The following is an 8,700-nucleotide window of genomic DNA, read 5'->3' as shown; positions in this document are numbered from 1 at the left end:
CTGTTTCTTCCCATTTTGAGTCATGCCACATCAGCAAATGGAGGTCCCAAAAGCTTTACTCCATGCACATCATTAAGGTTGACTCTGCTTTGAGGAGGCAGTTCTTTCCCAGTTGTATTTTGAGTGCCTTCAGACCTGAGGGGCTCATCCTCAGGCACTATAGTGGACAATGTTTCAGGACTATTCATGATGTTTTCCAGTAATATATCAGTGTTTCACTGCTATTCATAAGATTTTCACTGGCTAATTCTTTGAGAAGTGGATAGCCCCTTCTTCTGAGTCTGTCTTAGTCTGGAAGCTCCACTGAAACCTGTCCACCATGGGTGACCCTGCTGGTATTTGAAATACCAGTGGCATAGCCTCCAGTTTCACAGCAACATGCAAGCCACCACAGAATGACAAACTGACAGATGAGTGGTGGGTGTGTATTTCACACACACACACACACACACACACATATATATATATATATATATATATATATATATATATATATATATATAAAATACATATGTAGTGGTGTATAAGAATCTCAGGTGGTATAGTGGTTAAAGCATTTGGCTGCTAATCACAAGGTCAGCAGTGCAAACCCACCAGCTAATCTGCAGAAGATAGATGAGACATTCTGCTTCCATAAGTATTTACAACCTTGGAAAACCAATGTGGGTCACTATGAGTCAGAATCAACTCAATGGCAGTGAGTTTGGTTTGGAGTGGTGTATATATATATATATATATATATATATATATATATGTATGTATATATGTGTGTGTACATATATGTATGTAACAAAACATTTGCCATGATGCCACTCCTCAGAAGGAAGACTGGGCAGTCTACTTCCATAAAGATACCACCTCAGAAACCAAGGAGGGGTTGCTATGAGTCAGAATCGACTTGACAGCAGTGATGTATACATATACAGTGGGAAAGAAAACAGTTGCTTTAGAGTTGACTCCAATTCATGGCAACCCTGTATGCATCAGAGTAGAGCTATGTTCCATAGGGTTTTATTTTCTTTTTTAATTTTTTAAATGCATTTTATTGAAATATAATTTAAGTACAGTGAAATACACAAAACTAAAGTGACATGGGTCAATGCATTTTTTTCAGTATTCCCTCCCCTCCCTACTCACCTCTAGTAACCAACAAAGAAAGTTTCCTTCTATATATAAACCTTTCTTTGACTTTTTATAATAATGAACTAATACTATACTTGTCCATCTGTGATGACTTTCACTTAGCATATGTCCTCCAAGTTCATCCATGTTATGCAGTGTTTTGCAGATTCTACATTATTCTTTAGGATTGCATAGTATTCCATTGTGTGTATGTACCACAGTTTGGTTATCCATTCTTCTGTTGATGTGCAAGTAGGTTGTTTCCGTCTCTTTGCTATTGTAAATAGTGTTGTGATGAACGTGGGTGTGCATATATCTGTTCCTGTCCTGGCTCTCACTTCTTTAGGATATATGCCTGGTAATGGAATGACTGGGTCAAATGGTATTTCTAATTCTATAGGGTTTTCAATGGCTGATACATCAGAAGTAGATCACCAGGCCTTTCTTCTGAGGTGCCTCTGGGTGGACTCAAACTTCCAACCTTTCACATGGTACCACCCAGGTACTCTGTGCATATATTTACCACAATAAAAAACAAAAAGAAGTGTGAATAGCTTCCCTTATCTGTCCCTGGGGAGCCCTCAGACCTGTAGGGAAAGACACACATAACAGTAACTCAGCTAACTCACACGGAGGTTGCACTCACATTGTAGGCCAGAGCTTTAAAGGACCACAGGTGGAGCAAGAAAATCGACTCCTCAGAATATAACGGTGTCCAGAGATAACGGCTTCTCTTTTGTTTTGCCTGAAGCCTGCTCCAGCTCAGAGTGCCATTCCTTGGTTTTTGGTGGGTCCTCTCTGCTCTACCTTCTCAAGTCCTATGGGCCTGACATCCTGAGGCCAGAGGCTGGGCACACATCCAAGCTGGATTGTTCACAATCTGGAGCCAGAATGAACCAGGATCCTGAAACCAAATTCTAAAGGCTTGGTCAAGGACCCTGGGAAGGTTTAGCTGGAGGAGAGAAGCCACAGGAGCTGTCATAAAGCCCTTGAAGGGTTTTGCAAGGCAAGCAGAGCCAGACCTGTTTTATACAGTCACAGAGTGCAAAACTGAGGTATGTGAGGAATCTTGTTCTCAGGAGAACGGTCTAGCAGTCAACACTGCCCAACCATGGAGGGAATGCTTGGTGAGGTGTAAGCCTCCCACCCTGGGACAGTGGAGCTGAGGCCAGTGAACTATCAGGGAGGCTTCCCCTGGTGGTAGAGGGCCAACTGATGTTCAGGGCCCTTCCAGTGTTTTGGGAGTTCTGGTAGTGTAGTGCCTAAGGCATTTGACTGCTAACCAGAAGACTGGTGGTTCAAACCTACCAGTCACTCCTCAGAAGAAAGATTGGGCAATCTACTTCTGTAAAGATGCTGCCTCGGAAACCCAAGAAGGGGTCACTATGAGTTGAATTGACTTGACAGCAGTGAGTTTTTTGTTTTTTGTTTTTTTTTAAGTTCCAGTGTTTTAGGATCCTGTGTGTCCTGACTCCTTGCCAGGTGCTCTGACCTGTTACTCTACCATTTCTGCTAGGGGGATGGGAATAACCCAGAAGGGGAGGTGGACCACTGTGAGAGTCTCTCCTCTCTGGACTTGGCCCTTTCAGTGTGGGTTGCGCTGGGAGGGCAAATGGAAAGCAGAGTGAGGGGAGACCCTTATCAGGTCATCTCCCAAGCTCTTCCATCTACGGGTCTGATTTTACCCCAGGATTTCATGTCTAGGTCCCAGTCTACGTCATTTCAGACGTGCAGGGAAGTGGCAAGGGTGGAGGCAGAGGGCAAGATTGCGTCATCGCATCTGCCCTTTCCTGATGGGGCAGACCCAGGACGTGAGAACCAGTCAGGGAAGCATAAATCCAGTCTGAGCCCAGCCCTCTTGTCTTCCTTTAGATTCCATGGCTGGATGTGAAGAATGGGGGCAGGGTTTTTTTTTGGGGACAGTGGGGAACACTGGAACTTTCTCAAGAAAGTTCTCAAGAAAGTTGCTCACGGTGTCTCTGAAAATGGCCTCACTGCCCACTCTCCTCCATGATAATGATCCCAGGGAAATTTGGTGCCGAGGCCAAGGCAGAGGGTGGAGGGCAGGAAAGCCAAGAGCCTGCTTTCTGCTGCTTTGAAATGGGCATAGATTTATACTTGGCCATCGCTAATTTAATGGAAAACTGCCATGGCCACGGCCCCTGGGAAAGTGGTAAGAGGTGTAAACTGGGCTCATTGAGGCTTAGATTTTGAGAGCTAAATATCTTTGGGCCAGTCTTGTTTCTGTTCGTAGAAATCAAATGGGAAACAAGAGAAAAGGGAAAACCCAGCTATGCTTTTCCTTTTATCTGCTGTTCTTTCCACGGCACACTTAGCTCCCTGTCCCTGGAGGGCCCCAGCTGGAGGAGTTTTTCAATCAAATGGGGGCACTGAGCTTGGCAGAGATGAGCAGCTGGGGCCTTGAGAGGGGAAGAAAGGCCCGGAATGGAGTGTAATAACCAGGTAGGGCTGTCTTGTGTGGGTGTGCCCTCCAGAAGGAACAATTATGCAGAGGGTTCTGGGGAAGGGGTTGGGTCTGGGACCAGGAGAACCTTGAAGTGGAGGGTGGCGGAGGTGGAGAGAACCAAGCATTCTTAGCTGTTTATTCCACAACTTTGGAGGAATAGGAGTTCAGCCACAGGGTTGAGGTCACCCAACCTAAGAACTGCTTAAGTGGTGACCAAAGAACATTACAGGGTGGTCTCTAGTGGCGTCACTACGGTTGACGTACCAATGTTATAGCTCATGGTATCACCCTCCCCAGGGACCTCCTCCAGACCATATAGAAAGAATCCTTAGTAATGTTTATTATCAGTTTTCATCATAGAATAATATGTGATAAATATAGTTGTAAATTGCTTAAATGTAGTTCTTCTTAGATTTTATGAGCACTAACAACAAAATTGTTCTGTAAAATCTTTCTACATTGAATCCCCAAATTATTAGTTATAACATTATTAGTGACTGAGTGAAAGCCTTTTTTGATTCTTCTTCTTTTCCTTTAATTACTACTTCATTCTCCAAAAAGTTATTGACATAAATTCACAAATACTAATTACCACAGTGGTGCAGCTAAAACACCAGACAGTTTGACAAAAATCAGCAACTATAAAAATACTAGCAGCAACAAAACAATGTGTGCTGACAGCACACACAGACAAAACCACAAGATTCAAAGCATCACTTTAATTGGGTAATAATGACAGTTCCAACCAAGTCTGTAATCTTTACTGAAACATACTGCTACGTATTTCTCCTACAGAGTGTTGGTGGGTTCAAAACACCGACCTTTTGGTTAGCAACTGAACACTTTTATCACTGTGCCACCAGGTTGCCTTCCTGAAATGAGATGTGCCCAAATGTTGTGGGATCAGACACCATGTCCTGAGGCATGAAAGCCACAATCACAAACAACTGCTTTCTCCAAATGGCAGCTGGGGTGTGTTTCATTATCAAACAAGCTTAAGCTGGAGGGTCCTTTCCCAGAGGAGGGTGTGGATAGCAGAGCAGGTTGGTGCGATGGGGAAGGTGAGGCAGGGATGGTGGTTCTGATGGGGGGTGGGTGTCACCAGCAGAAGCATGGCTGGGGTGGGCGGAGGGCGGTTAGGGAAACACATTCCCCAGAGCGTGGATTTCTCTCTCTTTTTTTTAAATCAGAAAAAAGACATCCTCTTAGTTTTGAAAACCAATAAAAGTTACAAAAAGACCAGGCTTACTGATGGGACAGAGACTGGTGGAACTTCTGAGACTATGGCCCTTGGTCACCTTTGGACCTGGAACTGAATTCACTCCCCTGGCTGAGTTTTCAAACAATGAACAGGTCTGTAAGGTGCACAATAACTCTAGGAAGGGAGACACTCTTTAGAACAATCATCCATTTGAGATCCAAAGGGCAGCATTTGCCCAAGGACAAAGTTGAGAAGGCAGAAGGGTTAGGAGAGAAGGAGGAATGGAAACAGGAAATACAGGGAGGATGTTACCTTGAGAGGATTGCAATCAATGACATGAAACAAAATGTGTGTGAATTGTTGAATGGAAAAGTGATTTGCTCTGTAAATTTCCACCCAAATCACAATAAAAAGTTGGAAAAGAAAGTGTTGGTGGGTGATGAAAACATTTTGGAAGTGTTGTTGTTGTTGTTATGTGCCATCGAGCCGTACCCAACTCATAGCGACCCCTCCTTGGGTTTCCGAGGCAGTATAACTACGGAAGTAGATTACCTAAAAGTTGCACACGTTGTGAACGTAATTAATACCACTGAATTGTACACTTAAAAATGGTTACAGTGGATATGTACAAAACAGTTAAAACTGTATACTTAAAAATGGTTAAAAATGACATATTTTACCACAATAAAAAATATAATAGCAATACAACTAAAAAGCTTATAATGAAGACTAGTAGTCCCCAGGCCTGCTGCCAGAGGTGCCAGCTTTCTACTCTCTGAGCTAATCTGCTATTGTTGTCCATATTTCTAGAGTATGTTTATGCAGCCATTTCTTCATTTTCAGTTTTATATGTTATTTATTGGTCTTCTTTGATGATAGATGACCATTTCTTTCTCTTATACTCTGCTTTTCTTCACTACAACGTGCGCACACACACACACAGAGTTTCTTTTCCTCATCTCAGTGTTCAGCCATTCTCACAATATATTACATCCCATTTTGGTAAAATTAAAACTCAGTATTTATGTTATTATAAGCAAATATGAAGGAGCCCTGGTGGCACAAGATTGAAGCGCTCAGCTGCTAACCAGAAGATTGGTGGTTTGAACCCTCCCAGCAGCTGTGTGGGAGAAAGACCTGGTGAGCTGCTCCCATAAAGAGTACAGCCTAGAAAACCTTATGGGCAGTTCTGCTCTGTCCTGTGGGGCCACTGTGAGTCAGAATAGACATGACAGCACCCAACAACAAGAAATAAATAGTGTCCCCTGTGTATTATTATTATTATTATAATACCTCCTTTCCTGTGTGATTTTTTGCTTTTTGTGATGTTGAAAAATGTTTTTGGGTTTTCTATGATTCTGGCATGACAGCAAGTAGTTCTGTTGGTGTAGTGATTAAAGTATTCAACTGCTAACCAACAGGTCAGTAGTTCGAACCCACTAGCTCCTAGGAGGGAGAAAGATGAGGCAGTCTGCTTCCATAAAGATTTCCAGCCTTGGAAACACTATGGGGCAGTTCTACTCTGTCCTAAAGAGTCATTATGAGTCAGAATTGACTCAGTGGCAGTGGGTTTTGTGTAGGTCATGACTATCCAGACGTTTCACACCCTCTTTCTACCTTCCCTGTGCCCAGGTACTTCAGTGGGATTTTCTCCTGGGAGCTCCATGCTCCTAGGTCTGCTGCAGGCTGTCACCTGGAGACACCTCTTTGCTACTCTCCTCTGTGGCATCTCAGTGTTTGGTCTTCCAGGATTTTCTCTTTCTCAGTTTATACTTTGTGTAAGCAGAGCACATGCCCCAAAAGCTGCCTGGAGCTGGCATGTCTAGAAATGTCTTCTTGCTGCCTCACTCTTGCTAGTTTAGTTATGAATAGAATTCAAGAATGAAATATATTTCCCTCTGAAATTTGAAGTTGATTTTTCAATATATTCCCATTTTAATGAGCCTTGTGCAATTCTTATTTCCCAGTGTTTTATGGTTTTTGATCTCTGGGAGCTTTCACGGGAGCTCTGGTGGCATAGTGCCTAAGGCATTTGACTGCTAACCAGAAGGCTGGTGGTTCAAACCCACCAGTCACTCCTCTGAAGGAAGATGGGGCAATCTACTTCCATAGAGGTACCACTTTGGAAACCCAAGGAAGGGTCGCTATGAGTTGGGACTGACTCGACGGCAATGAGTTTGTTTTTTGGGTTTTTTTAGGAGCTTTCCCTGCCAATTTTTTTTTTTGTTTTTGTTTTGTTTTTTCCCAAATCCCTGATGTAGGGGCATTTTTCCATTTGTGATCTGGGCACTCAGTAGGCCCTTCAGTCTAGAAATTCCTGCCCTCAATTCTTGGAAATTGCCTTGTGTGGTTGTTGAAGTTATGTGTCAACTTGGCTAAGCCTGGTTTTGAGCAGCTGGCAGCTGTAAGTAGTTATTCCCCATGGTGAGGTTGGTAATCAACTCCATGAGGGCATCTACTGTGAGCAGCTGAGTAGCTGCCTTAGGAACATGGTCCACTTGCAGTATGTAAGAAGAAGCTTTGAGAAAGGTTTCTCAAAGATTTCGATTTTGGCACATCTAGATCCTGCATTTGGGAGCTCTGGTAGCATAGTGGCTAAGACACTTGCCTGCTAACCAGACGGCTGGCGGTTCAAACCCACCAGCCACTCCTCAGAAGGAAGGTTGGGCAATCCTACTTCCATAGTGTTACTGCCTCGGAAACCCAAGGAGGGGTCGCTATGAGTCGGGGCCGACTCGACGGCACATAACAACAACAACAACAACAACAGATCCTGCATTTGGCTAAGTCTTCATTTCAATGGCCTGCCATGTTGGAACTGTTAATGGACTCGAATTAGTGGCCTGCCATGTTGTTTGATAATCTTGGGACTGTGCCATTTTATTTGTTGATCTTGGGTTGTCAGCCTGAGCAGCCAGCAGCTGAATGAGTTAAGAGAAGCCTCCAGCTTCAGTGGGCCAGGAGCAAGAGGCAGAGCTGAAGCCCAAGGTCAAGGGGCTTTCACCCAGCTCCTAGAGCTGGCACTTTGAACTCAGATGTCTAGCCTCCAAAACTGTAAGAGAATAAACCTGTGTTTGTTAAAGTTACCCACTTGTGATATTTTCTGTTAGAGCAGCACTAGAGGACTAAAATAACTTGCATTAATTCTTTGGCCAATTCATCCCTTCCTTCCATTTTCTATTTTCTCTCTTCTGGGAATTCATATTAGTAGGATATTGAAACTTATGGCTTGTTTTTCTAAGTTTCTTAAATTTTGTCTCCTCTCCCTCTTCTTCCTGATAGTTACCTCTTCCCTGTGTCCATCCCTCCCTGCACTCCTGCCCCTTGAACTGTCTCCCTGTGCATAAACAGCCCTTCCTTCTCCTATGATTGTTCTCTCCAAGGAGTGTATCTACCTGAGGTAAATGTTCACTTCATATGTCTGTCTTTTGTTTGGCTGAAAGCCATAGGAGTGGGTTCAATTCCAGACCTGAAGAGCAGCTAGAGGCCATAGTCTCAGTGGTTCCACCAGGCTCTATCAGACCAGCAAAATTGATCCCCCCTCTTTTTTTTTCCAAATGATTTTGAGTTTTGTTCAACATTGTTCTCCCTCTCTATCCAGGATCTCCTCCATAGATCCCCTTGTGAGTGGTTGACAGTGGTAGCTGGGTACCATCTAGTTCTTCTGGTCTCATAGTCATATAGGGTGAGGATAGCATGGTGTACCAGTCATGAGGACTAATTGTTTCCATGACTCTTTGGTTTTCTTCATTGTTCTTTGCTCTGGATGAGGAGAGACCCATCCTTGCATCTAGATGGCTGCTTGCAAGCTTAAGATCCATGTCGCTACTCGCCAAAGTAGGAGGTGGAACAATGTTTTGTGTAGTATGTTATGCTCTAATTGCATCCACTACTTGTTTTTTTTTTTTTT

The sequence above is a fragment of the Orycteropus afer genome, unplaced genomic scaffold (assembly GCF_000298275.1).
Source record: "Orycteropus afer afer isolate SDZICR_OR568_19922 unplaced genomic scaffold, OryAfe1.0 scaffold00572, whole genome shotgun sequence".
Classification (NCBI taxonomy): Eukaryota; Metazoa; Chordata; class Mammalia; order Tubulidentata; family Orycteropodidae; genus Orycteropus; species Orycteropus afer.
This window is presented reverse-complemented; position numbering follows the sequence as displayed.